A 26,643-nucleotide genomic window follows, 5' to 3' on the forward strand; every position below is an offset into this window, starting at 1 on the left:
CCTTTCTATTCCCATTCAGTTTTCTCCAGAAATCTCTCATATCTAACTTTTCTTACATTCTATTCACCTCTTTAACTTCTTTCTTATGTATTTTGTGGTTACACTTATCTAATTCTGAGAGGGCGAAGATTCAGAACCCCCACTAGTATAGATTTGCTATTTCTTCTTGTAACTCATTTAACTTCTCTACTAAGAATTGGATGCTATACCACTTGGCAAATACATGTTTAGTATTGATATTACTTCTTTATCTCTTCTACCTTTTACCAAGATGTAGTTTCCTTCCTTATCCTTTTAATTAGATCTATTTTTGCCAATTCTTTTCCTGAGAAAAGGATTGGTACCCTTGCTTTTTTTTTTGTTTACTTAAGCTGAAGCATAGAATATTCTGCTCTAATCTTTTACCTTCACTTTATGTTTATCTCTCTGTTTCAAATGTGTTTCTTGTAAACAGCATATTGTAATATTCTTGTTTTTAATCCACTCTGCTATTTACTTCCATTTTATGGAAGAATTCATTCCATTCATATTCACTGTTATTATTGCTAACTGTATATTTCCCTCCATCTTATTTAGCCCATTTGTATTTTTCCTCTTATCTCACCCTTTTCCTCCTCACCAGCATTTTGCTTCTGATCCCTTCCTCCCCCAATCTTCCTTCCCTTTTTTCAGCCCCCCTCCCTTATCTTTACCCTTTTCTCCCCTGCTTCTGCCCTCCCTTCTATCAGTGCCCCCTTTACTTGTTAGCTTTTATTCCCCTAAAGAATAAGCTAAATTTGTTTATCCAAATGAGAGTATATATTATTCCCCCTTTGAAACAAATCTGATGAGAGTAAGGTTGAAACAATGTTCACCCCTCCCTTCTTTCCCTCTATTGTAATAGGTTTTATGCACCTTTTCATATAATGTAATTATCCCCATTTCACCTCCCCAATCCTCGTCTCCCCATTTACTCCTTTTTCACACCTTACTTTTCTGTATATCATCACATCAAAGACAATTTATATTTATACCCTCTATGTATATTCCTTCTGTCTGCCCAAATAGAGATAAAGTTCTCAAGACTTATGAGGATTACCTTTCCATGTAGTTATGTAAACAATTTAACCTTAGTGAATAACTTTTTCCCCTGTTTACCTTTTTATACTTCTCAATCTTGTATGTTAGGATCAAATTTTCTATTCAGTTCTGGTCTTTTCATCAGGAAACCTTGAACGTCCTCAAGGTCATTGAATGTCCATCGTTTCCCTGAAATAGAATGATCAGTTTTGCTGGGTAGTAGATTCGTGGCTGCAATCCAAGCTCCTTTGCATTCCACAATATCATATTCCAAGCCTTTCGATCCTTTAATATTGAAGCTGCCAGGTCCTGTGCAATCCTGACAGTGGCTCTATGATATTTAAATTGGTTATTTCTGGCTGATTAGAGTAATTTCTCCTTCACCTGATGATTCTGGAATTTGAGTACAATATTCCTTGGAGTTTTCCTTTTGGGGTCTCTTTCAGGAGGTGATCAGTGGATTCTTTCCATGACAAGTTTATCCTCTGATTCTATAATATCAGTCAAGTTTTCCTTGATAATTTTCTAGGATATGTTGTCTAGATTCTTTTTGAGAGCTCAGTCAACTAGCTGGCTTTTCTCTGCCATCTTGTCTCTTCCTCCCCCATTGCCAGTCTTAAGGTCTGTCAATAACACCATCACACAGTTGCATCTCTTCCTTTGAAGTTCACTTAATTCGAATGTATTACCAAATCAAAATTGTTAGCTCTTGTCTACAGACCTCTAGGACACTCCCCTCTCCTCACTGATCTCAAAGATTGACTCACAGTCTTTCTCTCCCCTTCAACTCCTGTCCTCCACCTAGGGGATTTCTACATAAATATTGATACTCCCTTAAACACCCTTACCTCACAACTCCTCAACTTGTTCAATCCCTATGACCCACTCTTCCACTCAGTTTCAGGTACACACAGAGATGCTCCCATCCTTGACCTTGTGGCCCACAAAGGCTCAACTTTCATGTTAATTGAATTTTAAATTCCCTCATTCCAATTTATCCTCATCCTACCTCTTCAATTGCTCTTCAACTTCAAACCCTGTTCTTAATACTCACCATGACCTCTAATCCTTTAATCCTTGGTTTCTTCCTCATCAGAAACATATGTACTAGATACACTCAATTCCCTTTCCCATCTTGAACTCTTGGGGAACCAGTTCAATGCTACACACTGTACTATTAATTGGAATTTCTTACTCCTTCATCCTATCATCATGTTTGCCCTGTGAAGCCTATGACTACTCAACATCTCACTCCCCATAGTGGCTTCTCAAAACTTTTTTAATCCTCTTCAAGCCTCCTATGGATTACCTTTTCACTGCCCTCTTATCTGAGAATCTTCCTTCAAATTTCACTGAACAAAAAGGAGTACAAGTCACTTTCCTCACCTTTGCCCATCTCTCACATGAAGAAATAGCACCTTTCCTTCCATGGCAAATTTTTTTATGTGCCCAAGTGATCATATTCTATCTCATGTACTCTATCAAAATGTTTCCTCTATAATCTCTACTCTCTGATTTATTATCTTCAATATCTGCAAATGGAGAGATGTCTTGACTCGGGTATGAATTGGATTTAAGTGAGGCAGTATTGGGCAAAGTCTTTCATCTCATTCTCTCTTCCAGAGTCATTCAAATTCTTGTGACAAGACAAAAGTCCAAAAAAGAAAAGAAATGATGTGGGATGCTGTGAGTGACCCTGGCATCTTCAATGTCTGACTATCTCTAAGTGCTTTACAATGCCCACTTTAGCCACCTTCATGACCATTGGAACAAATTGTGTTCATCTGCCTATTCTCCCAAAAGAAGTTCACATACATGGGGTAAAGATCCCCCTTATTCCCTGACAGGTTTGAAGACTGTCAGTTAATCTCAAACTGGTTTAGTCCATCTTTCATGACATTTTTACCAGGATATGGCCACTGCACATGCTACAGCTTCTTGGAGTCAGAGGTGAGAGTTAGGGGAATGTTGACACCTAAGGTGTCTTCGCATAGACTTCTGTTAAATAACTATGAATCACTCTTTTGACCTTTGAAAGTTTTCAAGGTTATGAACTGGTACATTCCATGTCAATATTTCTTTACTGAAGGTTAAGAAAGAATAAACACAATGAGACATTGAAAGAGAGGAGTCACATATTTACAAAAAATGGGTCAGCCAGGTGGGGAGATCAGCTGCTGGACTTACCTTTCTTCCCACCTGTAGATTTACAGCAATTTTTACCTTGCCCATCACCAGGGTGGAGAGAGATCCACTTTCTGTGTTGGAGACTTTTTCAAGGATTCTAATTTCTTGCCTATCTCACATATAGGAAACAGCTTTAGAATTTTTGCATTTTCTCTATTGTCTATAGGGATCCTCCATCCTACTTTAATACCCACTTCCAGAAGCGGGATCTCTCCCCTCCACCACTTGGATTTGCATCAGAATGTTCCCTCTGCTCACGGTCCAGGAACTGGAGCCAACCCCATTGGTTACTTCTTTTGTTATATAAGCAACAATGAACTACTTGGTGGTTAAATACGTCAAAATAAATGTGATTTATGTTAAATCTCTTCCTACAGAAGTAGAAAGAGATTAAGGGAAAGCATAACATTTCAGTAATGATTCTGGGACATTTCATATTAGGTCTTTTTTTTTTTTCCAATATTCAGTCTAAAACAAATGATGGAGAGAAGTAACAACCTGAAAAGTTTGAGAAGCACCATCTTAATAAAGTATTCTAGAGCCTAGAAAGTGTTCAAGAAAGTTTTTTAATTCTTTTCACCACAGGAGGGCAGGAGATCTGACCCCATTAGGACAATGGTAAAATGTCTGACATTTCAAAGAATTATAGAAGTCACAGAGAGGGAAACAGATTAGATCACTGAATTGATATATCAGGGCAGGCTACTCCTGAAGGCTGCTCCAGGGCATTTAGGGCAGACCTTTTTGTCCATATTTTTAAAATATCTCTAGATTTGTCATTTCATCTACGTGGAAGAAAACTATCACAGAAACTTCTTGTGCCATGCAGCTCACACCTCCTTAGTAGCTAAGATCATCAAATAATAGATTCAGTCCTAAAACGAGCTTTAGAAATCCTTCATTTATCCATCTAGTTCCACCGATTTCAAAGTTGAGGCCGAGAAGTGGTGACTTGTCCAATATTACACAGTTGGACACTTGAGATCTGAAGCTGGGTTCTACCCATACTTCACTTTATTCCCTATCAATTTCCCTATCCATGTTGCTGCTGGGTAATTCCCTCACCAAAACCCCCTAACACCTCTTCATTTTTTTCAGTCAATAAACATTGATTAAGCACCTACTATATGCCAGGCACTGTGTTAAGCACTGGGCATTCCCTTGAGGAGCTTTTTATCAATGCTGCAATCACTACTATGTAATTCTCTCTTATTACTTCACTCAACATTTCTCTATTTTGCCACACCAAAACCCTCCTGCCTGATCACCATTCTGGTATCTGTGTTATCCCCCAGTATCAATAAGAGTATAAAGTCGGGGCAGCTAGATGGTGCAGTGGATAAAGCACCGGCCCTGAATTCAGGAGTACCTGAGTTCAAATCCAGCCTCAGACACTTGACACTTACTAGCTGTGTGACCCTGGGCAAGTCACTTAACCCCCATTGCCTAAAAAAAAAAAAAAAAAAAAAAAAAAAAGAGTATAAAGTCTTTGAGGGCACAAGCTATCTCCAATTTGATTTTGTAACTCCAAAACTTAGCATTATATTTGGCACATAGTCAACATTTTCAAGTCCTTGCTTTTTTGTTTGTTTTGCTAAAAAAAAAAATTAAGCCACAATCCTTTCATTTATTCAATCAATCATTCATATGACATGACATTTGGTCTTAGATAATTATATTTCACACTGAAAGGTTACGCTTAGTCATATATGAAGCATGTGTCAGAGTAAAACCTTGAACCTAGGTTTTCCTGAATTCAAGCTCAGAACTGTCTTCAACATTGCATTACCATCCGACTGATTTTTTCTGAAAAGGTAACAGAGGAGCACAGATAAAGTGTTTCCTTGCTGATTTCTAGGGCTTCATATTTGTAGTTGAATACAAGTGAGATTCAAGTGTTAACAGTTATCTGGAGAGCTATTCTATCTAATTTTTTTCAAATATTAGAGTATATATTATAAGATATAGAGTTCCACATCCAAAGTTTTAGAGCTTAAGTGAAAACATCTTTTTTTTTGTTCACAACATTCATCTTTCTCCATATGAATAGGAGAGGAAACAATATTCATCTTTCCCAGTATTTTTGGCAAAGACCCACTTTATTTCAATCATAAAAATAATATTTTTTTTAATATTTTGTAATGATTTGAAACAAACTCTGTTGAGTATAAAATGTAGATACACTAGAAAAAGACCCAGGAGTTTGAAAACATCAAACACTTTGAGTCACATACTTTGAGAATTAGAGGGGATATCAGTAGTGAAATATATTGATGATGGGGCATCTGGGTGGTACAGTGGATAAAGCACCAGCCCTGAATTCAGGAGGACCCGAGTTCAAATCTGACCTCAGATCCTTGACACTTACTAGGTGTGAGACCTTGGGCAAATCACTTAACCCTCATCGCCCCCCCCTCAAAAAAAGAAAGAAATATGATGATGATGATACCTAAATTTTATGTCACCTGTTTTAAGTTTATAAAGTGTTTTATGTATGTTATTTCATTTGATCTTTATAGTAACTCTTTGAAGTAGGTGCTATTATGCTCACTTTACAGAAGAAGAAACTTAGACTCAGGTTAATGTAGTTGCCCAGTATTTACATAAAAAAACATCCTCTTAACTACCATATGTTTGACTCATAATCGGTTATGTTTTTGCTTGAAGACCTTCATTAGTGGGAATCTCTCTCTCTCTCTCTCTCTCTCTCTCTCTCTCTCTCTCTCACTCACACACACACACACACACACACACACACACACACACACACACACACACACACACACACACACACAGGCAACTCATTCACTGTTAGTAAGTTTTTTTTGTTATTGTCACCAGCCACCTTTTCCCAAGAATGAATTTGCCCCTGTAACGATTAGAATGATGCCACCTGTTGGAGACTTGCTGTGGAAAAGTAAGTCTTTACACCCTTTTTTAAAATTTACCACCAATTGACCTTTGTTTTGTTTTGTTTTTCCTTCTTGGTCAAGTAGTACAAGTCCATCTCCACAAGACAGTCCTTCAGGTCTGTGAATACAGTTAGCATCATGCTCCACAGCCCCAGTTTTCACTTTTATGCAATTAACATCCTGACTTCTTTCAATTAGTGCTCATCTTAGATCCTTCATCAGCATGGTTGCCTACCTTTGGATTTCTGAAAATGAGTAAGCTACTGCCACTTGCAGTAATGCCTTGAGAGTATGAGTTCTTATCCTGGGGTCCATAAATAAAAGAGAAAACAAAACAAAACTAATCAACAACAAAAAACTATTATAATACAATTCATTTTATTTGTTTGCCTACCTATTCTATCTAATTTTGTTTTGTTTTGTTTTGTTTTTTTGTGAGGCAATTGGGGTTAATTGACTCGGCCAGGTTAAGATACTTGCCTAGTAAGTATCAAGAGTCTGAGGCCAGATCTGAACTCAGGTCCTCCTGAATCCAGAGCCCATGCTTCATGCACTGGGCCACTAGCTGCCCCCTATTTAATGTGAGAGAAAGGACTACATTTGGATTCTTCTCAGAGCCCTAAAGCAGAGAGTGAGTCCAGTTTCAGGCCCAACAGCTTTGTGGCCCCCAAACTCCCAGCAGGGGGCCACTCAACACAGGAGGCTTTGAGCCTAGTCTCCTGGGCCTTAGGCCTGAGCAGGGACTGAAGAAGGGCCTAGGTTTTGTGGGCGTCATGCTAAGCTTGGAGTTCACCATGAGGTGCCTGAGGTGATCCCCATGTAACTCAAGGCCTGACTTGGGTTTTGTTTTGAAAAGTTATGTTTACACAAGCACTGTTTAATGGAGAATGGGGACATTGTTACTCGACCATAGGGTTGGGGCCTAAGTCTACAATCTGAGTGGTTGGTAAATGGAGCAATCTGATTCATCAGAGCCCAAGACTAGTTTTCTTTCTCGAGAAGTTATGAACATTAACACAGTATTATTGTTCTGAGGGGGAGCTGACACTCTTACCCACAATAGGTTAAGGCCTGGTCTTGTAGTTTTGTAAAATCTGATTGGTCAACTGGAACCACCTGACTAGTTTCTAGCACTGTGATTGATCTACATATTTTGTACAATCTAATTATTACTGTTATTCTGAAAAAAAATAGCAACTGTAATAAGTGAAAATAACTGATATGTAAATAGAGGGGTAGTAAAATGCCTTAATGTGATTGGTCAGTGGAGACCCCTTAAGGGGTATAAATAGAGGTGAGGGACCTCACTTCAGTGCACTCTCCAGAATATTCAGAAGAGTGCCCATCTTTGCAAATATGAATAAAGCCTTCACTCACCAACTGCTGACTGCTTGGAGTTTTTGAAAAGCGACCTGCTAGCAACACTTGAGCTGTGCAACATGAAGAGTGATTAGCTGCGTTTCTAACAAATGCATTTAAAACATTATTCTAAGGAGCCCATTGGAGGGATTGTAAAAGAAGTCTATGATCCCTAAAGGTTAAGAACTCCTTCCTTTAAGCATTTTAGGAGGTGGTTCCCTCTTCCCCAAGAACTTTATGAACAGAGCAACTTCAGATGACCAATTAATCAACATTAATAATGTATATTTATGAATTCCCCTCTTGTTGCAAATACATAAGACTGCATAAACATTTCCTCACTGAACTAAAGGTATAATGACCACTCACTATTCTCCTTTTCTTTTTGCCTCAGTTGGAATGAATGATTAGTTAATTAGTTATAACATGTTGAATTCTGAGTCATATCCTAACACCCCTACCCTTGGATTTGGTTGATTTTAATGCTCTTGATTGCCAGTATGCAAATCAGACCACATTCCCATTTTAGGAACTGAAAACCTTTACTTGAGATTCGTCATTATTCATTCCATGGCTAACACAGTCATCGTTCAGTTTTCAATTAGTGAGTGCTGCCTTTCAAATGTCAAGGGCTAATGTCAGAAGGTCTCAGAACCTGTACGTTTAGAATTGTTTTCAGCTTGAATTGGAAGGTGCCATTTAGACTGTGGCAAACATCCTTGTTTTGTTGCATAGATTCTATGTGTTCAGAGAATTTGGGTACTTATAAAGAAGTCGGAGATCATGTAATCACAACCTCCCTCTGCAGGTGAGGAAACAAAGACCCAAAGAGATGGAGTGAACTAAGGCTGGTGAATAGCCAGTAATTGCTTTGCCTGGCTCAGGTTGGGGCTGAGAGGTGTGAGAAAAGTTGAGGAGGATTAAGAAAGGGATTTATAGATCATATATTATGCTACTATACAACTGGCCACAGGAAAATGAAATGACATCTAAGTGAGGATATTCATGGGGGGGGGGAGGTTAGAACCATAACCTAATTTAATGCTGTCCCTCTGCTCTGAATTTTGATGCCCTGGGACAGAGCCACATTTACTCCAACAAGTTCCAAGTTCACACAGATAATAGATGGCATAAGCAAGGATTAGATTCTAGTTAACCTAACTCCTATTTTGAGTACATGAAAAAATTCAGATGTGCATAAAATATTCACACCCCACCCCACCCTAAGGGGTAAGGGGGAGAGACATATACTGAAGTCTTCAATTGGTTGATGAGGCTTTAATTGTGCAATATTAAAAGCAGCTGTGTGTCTCTTGAAGTTAAGCTTCATATTTGTCATCAATCTTCTCTAGTTGTGAATTAAATACTAACATCAGCTGCTGAGGGAAATAGAACACTGTTTCCACTCTGCTGATATTCTCCACTTCTGTTGTTTCATAAATATATCAAATGGAAATATCAGGTGAAATGATACCTCTCATTGCCAGGAATGCTGGCACATAATTTGCAAAGATGCTGATATCTTGCCTGTGAACTACAAAAATGAATAGAATATTGTATTCATCATTTATTTTAAAGAATATTTTTCCTCTAAGGAGAATCTAATTTTTATAGATGAAGTTTTGAAAACACCTAGGAGTTATATTAGAAATATCCAATAAGACAACACACTGAATGGTGTAGACTGTGAGTCCCTGAACTAGGTAGGGGATGGGGATAGATTAGTGATTAACAGAAGAAGTGTTCATAGGATGGGAAAACCTGAACATTTCCCCACAGAAGGACGAACCGTTAAAGAATGTCAGTTTTCCTCAGAGTCTATTTCCCTATTTGGAAGTTCTCCCTTTGAATTTCTAGAACATGCACTTAAATGCTTGATTCTCAGGTAATGATATTACTATTAAAAATAGGCCCCAGTGCCTTCAAGAAAAAAAAATACTAAGAAAGAATTATTTCACATTTGATCAATATGTTTTAAAAAATTACTAAATGGAATCAACCCATATTTCACTTTTAATAAGGATTATTATTTTAAAAGATATCCTCTCATTAAGTGACCATGAATAAGTCACATAAATGGCCTGCCTCAGTTTTTTCATCTATAAAATGGGGGAAATAAAAGGACATACCTTCCAGGTAGGGATACTATTTGTAAAGCACTTTACAAATCTTAAAGTTCTATCCAAATTCTGGAAATAACAATAATGGCGAATAATAATTTTGGTTATAATTATTAATTTATTAGCAAATACTTTCTTATTTGGCCTGTTGGCCATTATCCTTCCTGTGCTATGTCTATGTATATAAAGTATACATTTTTCTTTTGTTTTGTTTTAAATAAGCCACGTTAAGGCTATGGTTTGGAAGAGACTACCTCAGTATAAGTTATGTAATTACCATCTGAACCAAAACAAAACCAAACAGGTTATTATTGTGTACTATGGTTATCAAAGAGAAAGACTTGTTTCCCCTGGAGTGCAGTCCTTCCTTGGGATCACTATGTTCTTATTAGTGCTTTCTTTCACTAACCAATGTAACCATGTATCTTTTTTTTTTTTCAAGTGAGACAATTGGGGTTAAGTGACTTGTCCAGGGTCACACAGCTAGTAAGTGTTAAGTGTCTGAGGCTGGATTTGAACTCAGGTACTCCTGACTCCAGGTTTGGTGCTCTATCCACTGTGCCACCTAGCTGCCCCTGTAACCGTGTGTCTTAGGACAAGTGGGTGTAAAATGTTCTCATAAGTTACTGTGTGCAAAACCATAACCTGCTTTCCAGAGATTCCTAAGTCATTGACAATGAATGAATAAATTTTTCAACCCCTGGCTATGTGCAAAACACTATGCTTAGTGCTGGGATCTACATAGAAAAGTAAAGTGTTCTTTGATCTCGAATACTCATATTCTGATGGAGAAGACAGGGTATGTGGAAAGTTTGAGTTGCAGGTGGTATAGATAGCTCCTATGGTTCTTAGGATGCAACGGTATAGTAGATGATAATGCCTTTCTATAAGAGAAATATACTGTTCGTAATTCAAAGATACAAGAGAATCAAGCACTGTGTTAATAATTCCATATGCAATGCAGTCTTATGTACAAGTACTTGTTTTCTCAATGACTTGACGTATTGATTATTCTCCTTTTATTTGATTGACCTGGTATCATGTTACTGTCTCTCCCTCTGTCTCTGTCTCTGTCTCTTCTTTCTCTCTTAATAAAACTTTTTTCCCAATTAAATGTAAAGATCATTTTCAATATTCATTTTTAAAAGATTTTGAGTTTCAAATTTGTACCTTCCCTCCTTTCTCTCCCCCATGCCTAAAACAGCAAACAATCTAATATAGGTTATAAACGATTGTGTTAAACAAATTTCCACATTAGTCATATTGTGAAAGGAGAATAAGAACAAAGGGGAAAAATCACAAGAAAGGAACAATGAACAAAGTAAATGACAATAGTATGCTTAGATCTGCATTCAAATTCCATAGTTTTAGGGGCAGCTAGGTGGCACAGTGGATAAATCACTGGCCTTGGATTCAGGAGTACCTGAGTTCAAATCCGACCTCAGACACTTGACACTTGCTAGCTGTGTGACCCTGGACAAGTCACTTAACCCCCATTGCCCCGCAAAAAAAACCAAAAACAAACAAACAAAAATTCCATAGTTTTTATTTTGTCTTTTTTTTTTTCTGCATGTGGATAGTATTTTCCATCGTGAATCTTTTGGAATTGTCTTGAACCATTTTATTTCTGAGAAGAACTAAGTCTAACACAGCTCATTATTGAACAAAGTTGCTGTTACTGTTTACAATGATCTCCTACCTCTGCTCATTTCAGTCAGCACCAGTTTATCGAAGTCTCTAAGGTTTTTTTTTTCTGAAATCTGTATTTTCATTATTTCTTTTAGCACAATAGTATTCTATTACATTCATATACTCCAACTTTTTTAGTCTCTGTCAAATTCATGGACATTCCCTTAATTTCTAATTATTTTATGAAATTCTTTCTATCTATCCTTCAAAGCCTAATACGTACTTGTGATTGTTTTCTGGGGAAACTGTAGTTGACTATGTCAGTCAATGGAATGTTCTCTCCTTTGAAGTTATAGAGGACTGATCACAAGAATTTTTCATTTAAAATTTTTGCACTAGCCTAAATTTTCATATTGGATTGAACTAGTACTCATATTTTTATAAGCAATTATTTTATTATTAGTTTCTGGCTCAATGTTCTGGTTCTTCTTCGCAAGTGTACTTCTGACACTATGGGCCAGGAGGAGTATCTCTTCTCTGATTGATTTCACCTTCTTCCCACCTAATTATGAGTTGCCATGTTTCTAATGTTTTAAAGTTTACAAAGCACTTTATGTATTTACAACCACTTTATAATGTAAGAGCTACAGGAACCATATTGCAATTTCATAGGTAAAGAAAACAGCATTCAGAGAGGTTAAAGGGACATAGCTAGTGTCATTGGTTATCAAATGTAGAAATCTGTACTTGAATGTAAGGCCTAAAATTCTAACTGTGATGTCTAAAATCTAATGAGTGGTCACCTTAAATTAAAAATGTATAGCACCAATCTTTGGGCATTAAGTATTTATTAAAGTATATTCGGGATTAGTAAAGAGAAATGCATTGATAAAGAATGAGATCTATATATTCTCCCTATTCTGCTTGCCCCTGCCGCCAAGCCAAAGTGGTGAAACAAAAAGACCTCGCTTCTCCCAGAAGCCCCCTGTGAAATAGGAAACAGGGCCATCCACACACACAGCTCCAAGCTAATTGGCTGGTAACACTGATTGACAGGACCCACAGGCGGCAGACACAACTTCCAGATGCCAATCCTACATTCAAAACTCCAGAAAGGTCACTTCTGGACACCAAAGTCACATGTGTTCTTTTCAGTCCAGAGCTCACAATGACCCTCTCAGCAGGGGGTGTCATTCCAAGTATCACCAAAGGTTTCCAAGTGTAATGCTCTAACCCATGCCTAACATTCCTTTTCAGTTCATATCTATCACCTTTCCTTTTACCCTGAAGAGGATTTATAAATTATTAAAATATCAAAATGCATTATTATAATATAGATCACTTTTTCTCCCATGATTTCAACAATTCTATTGGAAAGGTGGCCTCAATTTCTCTAAATTTCTAATCTGATTTGAAGGGTTGGAGATACTCAAAGCCAGATACGAAACAATGGAGGTGATTTAAGAGACAGAATAGATGTTAATGGAGGAATCTAGGTTCAATGAAAGAGTATTGGATTGGATACTACATATCTATGTTCAAATACTGTTTCTGCCAGTTACTATTTGTGTGACATTCAGAAGTTTATCTCACTTCTCTGGGCCTGTTTCCTCATCTCTGAAATTTGGTGGGTAGACGAGTTGACCTTGAGGTTTCTTTCCAACACTTGGAGTATGGTTCTAATGATATTACAATACAATAACTATATATTAAATGATTGATGTAGAGAGGAGAATAAACAACACATGAGAATATCATAGTCTTTGTATTTGGAGGCCAGTAAAAACTGAAACCAAATTTGGAGCAAAATTACATTTAATAAAAAATGAACTTTTGAAAAGTACTTTAGCATTCCATTCAGTAATTTGTACTGAAACACAGTGGAACAAATTAAAAAGTACCTAAAGATAAAACTTGTTGGCTTATCAAGGTGTGTCTGTGTGTGTATGTGTGTGCTTGTGTTTACACACACACACACACACACATATATATATATACTACACATATGCATGTATATTCATTCTGAAATCATTTATCAATTAGTTTGTATTTTCAAAATACTCTCCTACATACTGAATATAACAAAAGCAAAAAAAAATCAATTCTGAACTTAATTAATTAAACGATTCTGATCTTAGAAAAAATATAGATAAACATGCACAAAATAATCAAGGGTAAAATAAGCAAAACCATGAAAATATAAACAGTCCCAGAAATTTTTAGGACAATACTTAAGCCACTATCTATGTTCAGAGAAAGAACCGATAAATAGGTATCTGTATAGAATTATTTTACAAACACACATGCACTGCAATTAGATACACATACATATATGTATACATATATGTATATATGAATATACATATACAAACACAGATACATGCATGCATACATACATATTTGCATCTAATGGTATCCATTTCTAGGGTGGGGGGAGGGGAAAATTTATTTGATAATGTTATATATTGAAAAAGAATAGCGAGTTAAACATAATAGATTTGCAGTTTTATGTACAACCTTTTTTTTTTAAAGAATTCCATTATATTATGGGAATGTTTTTTCCCTTAAATATTTATTTCTTATTTCTTTTATTTCTTAAATCCATAATAAAATAAACAAAAATTCAAAAATCAATTCCAAATAGCTCAAAAGAGTCATTCTATAATTACTTTGAATAAGGCTGCTATAATAATAAAAATAATGGCTCATCTTTCTACAGTTATTAATCTTTTTAAAAATTATATATGTGAAGACATCATTACTATCAGAATGTTCCAAGTGGGATTTTCAAGTCAAGAATAGAAAGATGGAGGGCAGCTAGGTGGCCCTGGATTCAGGAGGACCTGAGTTCAAGTTCAGCCTCAGACACTTGATACTTACTAGCTATATGACCCTGGGCAAGTCACTTAACCCTCATTTCCAGAAAGAAAGAAAGAAAGAAAGAAAGAAAGAAAGAAAGAAAGAAAGAAAGAAAGAAAGAAAGAAAGAAAGAAAGAAAGAAAGAAAGAAAGAAAGAAAGAAAGAAAGAAAGAAAGAAAGAAAGAAAGAAAGAAAGAAAGAAAGAAAGGAAGAAAGAAAGGAAGGAAGGAAGGAAGGAAGGAAGGAAGGAAGGAAGGAAGGAAGAAAGAAAGAAAGAAAAAATGAAGCCATTTAGAGAGGAACTTGTACTGTTCTCATTTTTTCTTAATAAAATTCCTTACCTCATTTCCTTTTGATCCAACCCTTTTGCTTCGTTGAAAGTTAATTAATAATTATGACAACAATGTTGAAAATAACAGTAATAATGACAATAATAATATAATTTATATAGTCCTTTGATATGTTCAAAATGCTTTTCACCTGTTGTCACATATCTAGTGGAATTCTGATGCTGAATTTAAACAGATATTTCTTACTCTAGGTCTAGGACGGTATTCACTTGGTCAGTGTTGTCAAACTCAAATTGAAATGGGGCCCATTAAACCATATATAAGGATTTCTTTAGAGTTTACATTGATTTAGAAAAACACACATATTTACATATTTCTTTTTTTCATTAATACATGAACATGTAAAAATCTTATAAGAACTAAATTTTAATCTAGTTCAGCCACACTGGAGAGTTTTCCAGACCACATATGGCTGTGGGCCATGACCCTAACATATCTGGAGTACTTTACTTTGTATAACACTGCCCCCCTCCAAAAAAAAAACAAAAAAAAGCAAAACTGCAAAATCAAAACCAAACCAAACGAAAAACACCTTGGACTTGGTCAGGGCCCTAGATGACATCATTGGATACATAAATAAGTACTTTTGTCACAATGACTTTGGGAGATAGCTAGTGCAGATTCTTCCAGCAAAACGTTACAATGGGGAAAGCAAGGCTCAGAAAAGGTAAATTGAGATTCAGAGACTGTTTTTGGTCACCCAGGTAGTAAGTATTGAATGTGAATTTTAATGAAAATGTCCCCTATCTTTACTACCTGACAATTTCATAAGCAAACTCTCCTAAAATTTTACCTGAAACAGCTGAATTGAGGTTACATATGTAAAGTATGTGTCTAAATTAAAAATCTACTTCTTTTCCATATTAAATTTTATTGTTTACAGCAATTATGCTATGCCAGTAATAAGATCTTCTTCCTCTTATTGTGCAGAATCCATAATGTTCTGGTGGCTGGTCCTTCCATGCACTTAGAATCACTGATGTTGGACAATTTAACACTCAGAGGCAAACTTAGTGAAAACTTCTATACCCTTTTCTATGCTGTCCCCCAGAAAACAAGCACACATGGTATGCAACTGGAGACTTAAGGCTCCACTTTGGTAGAAGCAGCTACAACTTATATCCTTCTGATACAGGGATGGATAATTCAGCCTCACCTTCATTCCAGGATGAGGCATCATTGTAGAAGTTTAGCAGAAGGTTTTTAGCATAAGAATAATTATAAACCCATTTCTAAGGAAAATAGTAAGTTGTTCAGACAAAATGCTTTCTGCAAGAGGTGCTGGCCTCATCTCTCAGCCATGATGAGCCATTGATGGAGAATTTCCAAGCAGACTTATTCTGAGTTAGCTTTCAGCCCCAGTTCACTGAAACCTAAATGCCATTGCATGTAAGTAAAATTAAAATCAATATCTGCTTACATCAAAAAGCTATCAGCATGATGCACCTGCAGCTTTGCCTTCAAAGAACATATTTATTGTATAGATCGCATGTTAGTTTAATAGTATTTTATTACTCTGAGTTATTTGAAATTGGATATTTTACCTGATTCACAAGTGAGCCAAACAGGTGTATAAGGGGAAATTCAATTTGTCATTCAAATATTATTTTTAGGCTTGAGGTTGGAGGTTTTCTGGAAAGGTAGAGGGTAGCATTAGAGATGGAATAGTTCAAGGAAGCAGGTTTTCCCTTGCTCAGAAATCTCAGCCTAATACAGCTTTGTCATCCTAGGTATGGGGAACAGGAATTATAAAACAACAAATGCTTAAGATTAGGTGAGAAGTACTGAGGTGAACAGGCAGTAGAATTAATCTCCCATTTATGAAGCAGTTAAAAACACTTTATAAAGAAAGTATCAAATTTTTAAAGGACAATAAATAGGGGATGAAATGTAGAGAAGCATCCTCATAGGAGAGAGTACCTGAGAGACAGAAAAAGGCAACTATATCACTTAAGAAAGTGTCCAGTGTCATAATCAGATTAAAGTATACAACCTCATTTCTATTAAGGGAACTATGAATTCTATGATATGAAGCTATTTCTTCTCAGCTGAAGGAATAACATGCCTTAGAGATATGTTCTCAATTTTGTGAGAATATCTACCTAAGAAATGATTAACACAAAGATAGAGATTCAGAATTGGAGGTAGAAATAGAGAGACAGAGAAAGGGATGGATATCTTCCTCAGATAATGACATCAAGAAAGAAATATTTTAGACTGCCTCTGATTTCTCTGGAATAAGGAACTGGGAGATTTCTTCCTTTCCCATTTCAGGTCAGCACATTGCTATGAAACTTATAATACTAAATTTTCAAGTAGTAATATTGAAATATATCACCACAGTTGTCTCTTTAAGCTCTCAAATTGTGTAATTCTATGCATATTATTCAAACAATAGCAACAAATAGTAATTACATATCAGTTTGACATTTGCAAAGAGGGGGATTAAATTGATTGTACAGCTAGAAAATATTTCAAGCAACATTTGAATTCAAGTATTCCTGACTTCAAATGTAAAACTCTTTTCATACACACTGAAATTAATTGATTTGTCCCAGGTTATATATTAATGAATGTGTCAGGGGTATGATATGAATTCAGGTCATCGTTATTCTATGATCAGCTTCATATCTATTCCCTATGCCATGGTTACAACTTTATGGCCTTACACCACGAAACAAACAATAATTTGTCATTTTCCCACTACAAGAAATAACGAATTTCTCTAGGAATCACTGGTGTAATTTTCTGAGTTTCATGGAAAATTAAAGGACTATGTTCACACAGGTAAAAAAATGAAAGTTGAGATATATGCCTAGGTCTTCCTGATTCTAAATCTTCAAGCTTAGAAACTAGCCATGCTGTCACACATATATAAACAATCACTTCAATTTTCTTAAATTCAATAAGAATTATTGTGTTTACTATGTGATAGTCACTGTATCAGGTATATGAAGATGAATATGAAAAGGGTTCTATCCAAGATCACATTATCTGTCTACTTAAAAGATGCAGTATGTACACAGATCAATATTCTCTAAGGGAAATTTTAAAGGGAGAGAATATTATTATCTGATGTGATTTTAAGAGCATTCTTTAAGAAGTGGGAGCTTGAATTGAGCTTTGAAGGAATCTAAGGATTCTGAGAAGTGGAGATAAAATGACGGTGCATTCCAGTGATGATGTATTCGGGCACAAAGCTGCTCATAGAAAGAATAAATATTGAGTTAAAGGAAGTACATATAGTACAATGTGGCTGAAATGTGATAGAAATAAAATATTATGAAACCAGTATAGACAAGTTTTCTTTCAATAGAGGGTGAAGTTAATCATTAGAATATAAGCATCTTGAGGGTAGAATTTTTTTTTTCTTTTGATACCATTCACTAAAGCCTATCACCAGACTGGGCACATTATAGGCACTAAGTAAAGGGGTATCGATTGATTGCTTAAATTCTGTGTAATCATACTGAGCATAACGATCTGAGAATGGTTCTCACTTCCTAAAGAGGAAGGGGGACCCAATCTTTCTTATTCATTCTGATAATTTCAATTTGCCTCAAAATGCCCATGGGTATTATACAAATAGTATAAAAATATTTCTATGAAGAAAGGCATCATTTTCAACACAGGGGCTCTTAGATATTTGGACAAGATAGAGACTATACAAACAAAACAACAAAAAACTAGCAATGGGCAATTATTGTAATGGGATGCCCCATGTTGGTAATTTCAGAATGACTCACCATTGAACAGCTTGCTGTGCAGTTGAGAAAGAGTTTGACAAAAGTGAATTGATGATTGCACAAACCCAACACAAAGGACTCATCTGACTAAAACAAAGGAAATGTCTCCAACTGTCAATGAAACTACTATGAGAGTCTTTGCAGATAAACGGATGCTCACCTGAGGGAATAATGGAAAGAAGAACATAAGTTGTTGAAGTTTATAGGCTTTCGATGTCACTATGTGCTGAAGCAGCAATCCCAGAGTAATGCATTGCATTTGCAGAGGCAAATTAGTACAGTGAGGAAAAGTTAATGCTTTGCCAAATCTGTAATTAACTGGTTATCTCTATACTCTAATATCAAATAATCCTTTATTGCTAGTATTAAGTTCAAGTCAAGGAATATTTATTAAGCACCAACTAAGTTTTTAGCCTAAATAGCAAAATGTGCTTGGATTCAGAGGATCATAGATTTAGGAGAAAAAAGAAGACCCTGGATTCATTAATATTTAATTCACTTATTCGACATATGAGGAAACTAAGGCACACGGAAATTAAATGACTGTCCCAGACCGAGTCAGATTATATGTGCCTGAGATAGGATATAGATACACATTTTACTGATTTCACTTTCACTGTTCTCTGTCTACTATCTTGTACTGCCTTCACTGCAGTTTCCTTTTTTTAACATGCATGAAGTTATTGCCTGTATGATATGAGGCAAGCCTTTACCCCTCTTTGGCTATTACTTTCCTCAACTGTAAAAAAGAGGGTATGGACTTAGATGTTCCCTTATTTGTCTTCCTCCTTTAAAACCTATTTTCAGAAGCCCATTTCTATGAAGTAAAACAATGAAGGAGATGCCATTAAATTAAACAAGAATTTTTAAACTTTTGTTCTTCTTCAGACACTTTTGGCAGTGTAGTAAATCTGATGGACACATTCTCAGGATAATATTTTACATGCATATATTAAATTACCTAGAAGAACAAAATAAACGGATTAAATTGAAGCAATTATAAAATACTTAAACCAAAGTCCAAACACCTGGGTTAAGAACTCTTGAGTTAACGAAAGAATACATCAAATACAGAGATACGTTGTTTAGAGCAATGATGAGTCAATCAAAGGAGCATTAACAAGTACCTACTATTTGTCAAGTTTTTTTTCTATTTTCTAGAAATACAAAGGCATAACTGAAACATTTCCAACTTTCTAGAACTTGGGGAGATATAAGAAGGTTTTAATGTGTTTTCAAAGCACTTAAAACATAAAAGAATAATATTTTTGAGTGTTTACTATATTCCAGGCACATATGCCTCATTCTGGGAATGCAAATGTATTTAAACAAGACAATCCCTGCTCTAAAGAAACTTATATTCTAATGAGAGAAAGGAGAAGTCAAAAGTGGATGTTTGAGGAGGGAAGAAGTTCATTCTATAAAAGATGACACAGAATTAAGATGACCAGAAAGTGGCATGGAGGCCTAGACACTAGAAACATAATGAGAGCTAGAACAGTTCTATGTTCTGATGCTCAGAACAGTTCTATGAGGTTTTGTTGCTGTTGTCATTGTTGTTCAGTCATTTCAGTTATGTCTGAGTCTTCATGACCGCATTTGGAGTTTTCTTGGCAAAGTAACTGGAGTTGTCTAGATCCTATTATTATCCCTATTAATTGTTTTCCTTAAGGTCACAGACCTAAATGGTACTAAAAGTGAAATTGAAACCCAGGTTTTCCTCACTCAAACTGAATCAATCTATCTACCATACTATGATGCCTCCAGCCAAGTGCAATAATCTGTTGTGAGAAACCTTTAAATACATTTTAAAAAGATTTACTTCCTCAAATCTGTTCAAAACAATGGTAAGAATGTCTCCATATTTCTTTTCTGTATCTGTTTCTGCCACATTGAGGGTTAATATGCTAATGATATCACATTCCCAGAATTGTTCCCTATTTGGACCAGAAAGGGTTCTATCAAGAGAACTAATCTGTCCAGATTAAGAAACTATAACCTACTATGAAGGTAACCCAGAGTGGTTTTAATGTGCAATTCTCCAATCAGTAGTTATTTAGAACCTTTTTATATGACTATTGATAACTTTGATTTCTTCTTCTGAAAACTGGTTGTTCATATCTTTTGTCCATTTATCAACTGGAGAGTAGTTCTTTTTTTCCCCCCTGGGGCAATAAGGGGGGTTAAGTGACTTGCCCAGGGTCACACAGTTAATAAGTATCAAATTGTCAAGTGTCTGAGGCTGGATTTGAACTCAGGTCACCTGAATCCAGGACCAGTGCTTTATCCACTGTGCCACCTAGCTGCCCCCGGCATAGCTCTTTTCAAAGAAAAAAAAGAAAAACCTCAATTTCCATTATCATATGTATCAGCTATGTATTACCAGTTCTCAAAATAAATGTTCAAAAGTACTTAGGGACCCTGACTTGCTTTTTCTATCTCCTTAGCCTGGCATTAAAGCCTCTCTATGAATTTACTTTAGGTATAGATTAATTTTTTCCTGGATTATTCATTTCCTATTCTCTTCTCGTGAACCTGATTCATTCACTGTTCCTTAAACTCAAGATGCCATCTTCTATCTTCTTGACTTTTGATTCCTTTTTCATTTTCTTTCACAATTTTTATGTACATCAATCAATCATCAAGCTTTAAGAGCCAACAACATGTCTGGCAGGTACTGTTCTAAGCAATAAGAATAAAGAGATAGTAATGAAACAATCCCTGCCTTCCATGGTCTTCAAGTCTAGCCAAAGGTTTCAATAAGAAAGTGCATCATCATCATCACCTCCTCCTCCTCTCTCCTCCTCCTCCTTCTTTTCCTTCTTCTTCTTTTCCTTCTTCTTCTTCTCCTCTCCTCCTCCTCCTGCTTCTTCTTCATTACTCTCATTTTAATTATTTATTATTAAATAAATGTCATTATTAAAATATTCTAATTTTTGCAAAGTGCTAAAGTCCTGTGAGGTAGATGCTACCCATACTTCCATTTTACAGATGAGGAAAATGATACTGAAAGAGTTTGAGTGATATACATAGGGTCAAATAGCTAATACCTATCACTGGGAAGAACTGAATTCCTCTTTATTCCAAGTCTAATCCTCTATCTACTATACATTTTAGCTCCTTTTAGATGCATACAAAAATACATCATAATTGGACACAAGGTAACTTGGCTGGGAATGGACAACCACCTGAGGGAAATAGGAAAGATTTCAGGGAAAAAGATTAAAGGATCATAAATTTAGAAATAGAAAGGAACTTTTAAACTCCTGAGTTGAACATCATCATTTTATAGATGAGGAAACTGAGACCGAGTGAGGTTAAATGACTTTCCTTAAGTCACATAGTAAATGAGGAAGAATTTGATTTCAGGTTTATCTGCCTCTAAGGGCATTATGCCAATAAAGCCCAAAGTGATCCTTGAAAGAGACTAGGCATGATACATTGCACAGATCAAGAGAGAATACATGAGGAGGGTGTGTCTTTTAGACATGGAGGACTGCCAGTGTCAAGGTACAAAGACAAGTGATGAGGAACTGCCTTCCATGAGGAACAATATTGCTGGACTGGACTGTGTATATGAATAGATGTAATATACAGGTTGATTGTGACTATATTGTTAATGACTTTAAATTATAAAAAGAAAAGTTTATATTCATTACTAGTAATAACAGGCAGTTATTAATGGTTATTGAGTCATAGAATAATATGGACAGAACTACGTTTGAGGAAAATTAGGTCAAAAGGTCTGTGCCTCTACCTTTGTGAAAACTTACTGAATATTCCAAGTTTTCATTGTTCTCTTTCCTCAAAATTTTATAGAGAATATTGCTTTATCTTTTTAATGCCCTCTTCATTGCCTAATATATACTACATTTATATTTCTAAATATTATTTCAATAAATTATGGAATCCTTTAGAAAAAAAACAACTCCTTTTTTGTTTTTATATTTCTTTTGATCTAGAAGGGTGTCGATCTAGTAGACATTTAATAAATGCTTATTGGATTAAACTAAACTGAAATGTTGGCATTTAGCATGCAGTTATACATTTTCTTGAAGAAATGGAATACTTTGTTTGTATCTTTTGTTTGGCAATTCCCAGCACATTATTTTCCACGTAGTAGGCACTTTTTAAGCATGCTATTTTTATTAGTTGAAATGGAATATAATAAATTTAATAGTACTGTGACAATTGGAGTGATGTCACCTGCTGGAGAGTTACTGTAGGAAAGCTCTGGCCATGAGGAGAAGGCCGCTGAGGGCAAGCCATGTGGCTTGGAAGGTCAGTTCCTTGGTGTCAGGAAGTGACATTTGCTCATGGGTACTGCCTATCAAAGCTACCAGCCAATTAGCTCTGGGCTGTGTGTGGGGCAGGGGTGGGGGGGATGGGCTGTTTCAGTTTTCGAGGAGTGGCTTCTGGGAGGAAGAAGGAAGAGTTGGGTCCTTTTTGTTTCTGACCTCGCTATGGCAGGTCGGACGATGGGGTCTCTTAGAAATAGTTAGATTTTTACCTTTCTTTCTGATCATTAGATCCTAATGCTCTTTAATAAATACTTAAAAGTCTAAACTCTTGCTAAAGCTTCTAATTTATTGGCGACCACTCAGATTTTTTAGACAGACTAGCTAGAATTTACAGACAGCAATCATTCAGAACTAAAGATAAGTGATTTCTAAAAGACTTCTAGAGCACCTTGAGAACTTGAAGTACTTCCTTCATGATCATTGTTACACTTATCATTCATCAATGTACTAGAGACATATATAGTCCCAATTAATGGAAAACTCCAATTAAGAGAATACGCAATATAAGGGAGTTTTCGGTACATTCAACTGTACACAAAGTCCTCTAATGATAAACTCCCATGTGCCATCTAAGCTGAGTAAGCAAGAATAAGCAGTTCACAGTGTCAGTTTCATTTTTATTTTCGTCCAGCCATGTCTAATCGCTTTTCCCTGACATTAGAACCACTGCACAGAAATAATTTGCACAACTTTAATTTTTCCCCCCATTTAATCCATCACAAATGGCGACACTCAATATTCCCACTGTGATCAGCCCGCGGAATGTGTCAGCTTTATCTGTGATTTACACCAAACTCAGCTAATAACAAATGGCATGGCTGAATGTATTCTAATTTTCCCAGGCTTGCATGAACAAAGCCAGTAATATTTTCATTCTTAATCAGCAGTATTTTTTTCTTTGATCAACAAAATAAAACATCAGGAAACATCATACAGTTCAGGGATAATTCCCTGACATCCTGACATTCTGTTGAGGTACACAAGGTGGTGTGTGGATAAACAAATGGATGAAAGACATCCATTCATACTAGCGGCTAAGCACATTTAAATGACCATCCTTTCCTCATTTCATCTTTGTAACCTTTTCTTTGTACTCCTATTAATGTCATTCAAGAAAGAAAATTTAAAACAATTTTTACATTTGCAAATCATTTTATTCAATTTTATAGCCTATCCAGATTTTGAAAGGCCCTCAGTGGCCATCTAGTTTAAGTTATGATGAAAAAAAATCACCTCTATCTCAAACTCAACAAATGGTCATCAATCCTCTACTTGAAGATTTCCAATGAAAAGGAGATCAATATTTCATGAGGCATCGCATTCCATTTTGGAATAGCTCTTATTTGGGGAAAGCTGTACTTTATAAATTTATATCTCCACATTTTTTTTCCCAGTTTGTTCTTAGTCCTGCCTTTAAGGCCAAATAGGAAGCGAATAATTAATCTTCAATGAGATGACACTTCACATACTTGATGGCAGCTATCAATGTTCTGTTCTTTTTATGTACATTACTAGGTGCTTCAAATGATCTATATTTGCTAAATTAGATGCTTTTCACTGAACTCTTTGCCTTCTTATACATGGTCCTGATGATCCACAGTGGAATACTGTAACCATTGGAATGATGTCACCTGCTGGAGACTTACTATAGGAAAGCTCCGCCATGAGGAGAAGGCACCTGAGGGCAAGACATGTGGCTTTTCTTTCGTGTCAGGAAGTGACATTTGTTTGTGGGAGGAAGAGGGGGTGAGGCTGGCACTCTTGCTCTCTTTCACCAGGACTCTCGTGGAGAGCAGAGCAGGAGAACTGTATCTCCCTGAGATAGATAGATGAATCTTGGCCTTTCTCTCTCTCTTCACCAAATTCTTATTCTCCTTAATAAATGCTTAAAAGTCTAACTCTTGCTAAAGCTTATAATATATTGGCGACCACTTATTAGATATTTTAGACAGACTACCTAGAATTTTAGTCCCTTACAATACCCAAGTCTGAATACAATATTATTTCATATCTATATCTATCTATATCTATATATCTGTCTATATATCTATCTATATATCTTACCTAGAGTATAGAAGAACTTTCGACTCTTTACTTGAATATTAGAGCTCTCTCTTAATGTAGCCCAAGATGTCATTAGGTTCCTTACGGGACATATTTCTTCTTGGACTTATTTTCTTTAACATTCATGAAAACCTCCTATAGTTTTCAGATATACTGCTGCCTAGGCTTGCTTCCTCTTCATTGTACTAATGAAATATAATGTTAAACCTAAGTATGAAACCGTATGCTTTCCTATACTGCACTTTATCATATTTGATCTGCTCCAATGTTCTAACTTATTAAGAATTTCATAACTGTAATCATGAAAAAGAGAAAAGGGGGAAAAATTGTACAAAAATATTTATAGCAATTCTTGGTGAAGGCTAAGAATTGAGAATCAAGGGAATGTCCATCAATTTAGGAATGATGGAAAAAGCTGTGTTATATGATTGTAGTGGAATGGATTTGTGCTACAGGAAATGAAAAACAGGATGATACCCGAAAAACCTGGAAAGACTAATGAACATCTATGTATGCTGAAGTGAGCAGAGCTGAGAGGACATTGTGCATAGGGACAGCAGTATTATTCAATGAGTAATTGTGAATGACTTAGCTACTCTCAGCAGTACAATGATCCAGGACAATCCCAAGGAACTAATGAGGAAGCATACTATGCACTGCTATAGAAAGAACTGATAAAAAGAACACTTGTGGATTGTACATATATAACCTAATTGCGATCTTGTGGAGGAGGGAAGAAAGGGAGGGAGGGAGGGAGAAAAATTTGGAACTCTAAATCTTATGAAAATGAATGTTGAAAACTATCCTTACATGTAAATGGAAAATAAAATAAATGTTTGTTGAGAAAAAAAAAGAATTTCATAACTAAAATAATTATATAAAGTATTTTTTCTTCTCTTTTTTCTTATGTGTGATATTCAAGCATCATCTCTTTGTAGCTCTTTTAGTCTCTTGTCAAGTTTGTTTTTGCATATTTTTCATCTCCCTCTACTAGACTACAGGCTGCAACCAGGGGTTTTGCCTTACATAAATGTTGCATCTTCCCCATCATCTAGCACTGTGTTCTCTTGAGAACCTTGAAGTAAAGGCTAAATTATCATATTATAAGAATTTTGTCTAGGGGATTCATGTATCAGAGAGGGCTTAACCTTAGAGAATTTATAAGTCCCTTCTAATGCTCTAATTCTCAAATCTTTGATCTACACCCAAGCTGAGTGGCTACTGGAATAATGCTTCTGGAGCTGGCCATGAATGAACAAATTAGTCTCTAGATAGAAATTGAGCTAATGTAATAACATGAATACCCTTAGTAGAGTATTGCTTCCAGCGCCCTAAAGAAGATGAGTCATTGAATCCAAATGCTAATTGGAATTAAAAGTGCACATTATGTTTACATATTTTCTATTGATTTTATTTTTTATTCTTTCACATAATTTCTATTATAAATATCTTTCTAGATTAAATTGTCTTTATATTTTCACTTGGTGCATGTTTAGGGAAAAACAAAATAAAATAAAAAAAAGATTTAATGGTGTAATTAAGATGGCACAATTTACTATAGTAGGATGATCGGTATAGTTTGGAAGCAGAGTAGCTTGTTTCTAATCCTGGCTTCATTACTTTCTAATTGTGTTGCCTTGGCTATGTCACAGAATTTACCCTCTTCCTCCTTCCATCTCCCTCCTCCCCCTTCCAGTAAGGTGAGGCAGTTGGACTATAGAAGTTTTTAGGTTCATTTCAGATTTACATCTATGATTCTGGGATTTCAGGACCTGATTCTCAACCCTGTTTCCAAAGGTTCTTTCCTTATCTAGATAGGAACAAAAAACATGCATGTTAGTAAAGGACTAAGGTTTTCAACTGAAGCACTGAATCATGAAAAATGAAAAACTCAAGGTTAGAAACCTCATACATATCAGGTGATTAAAATAAGTAAATTGGTAAAAAAATATTTTATCACTTTTTTTCGAGTCTCAGAGAAGTCAAATCATTAAATTTTATTTCTCTAATACTCTATTACATAAAAAAGATATTTTCCACCAAAAGGTCAATTACTC

Source organism: Dromiciops gliroides, chromosome 6 (genome assembly GCF_019393635.1).
Source record: "Dromiciops gliroides isolate mDroGli1 chromosome 6, mDroGli1.pri, whole genome shotgun sequence".
Classification (NCBI taxonomy): Eukaryota; Metazoa; Chordata; class Mammalia; order Microbiotheria; family Microbiotheriidae; genus Dromiciops; species Dromiciops gliroides.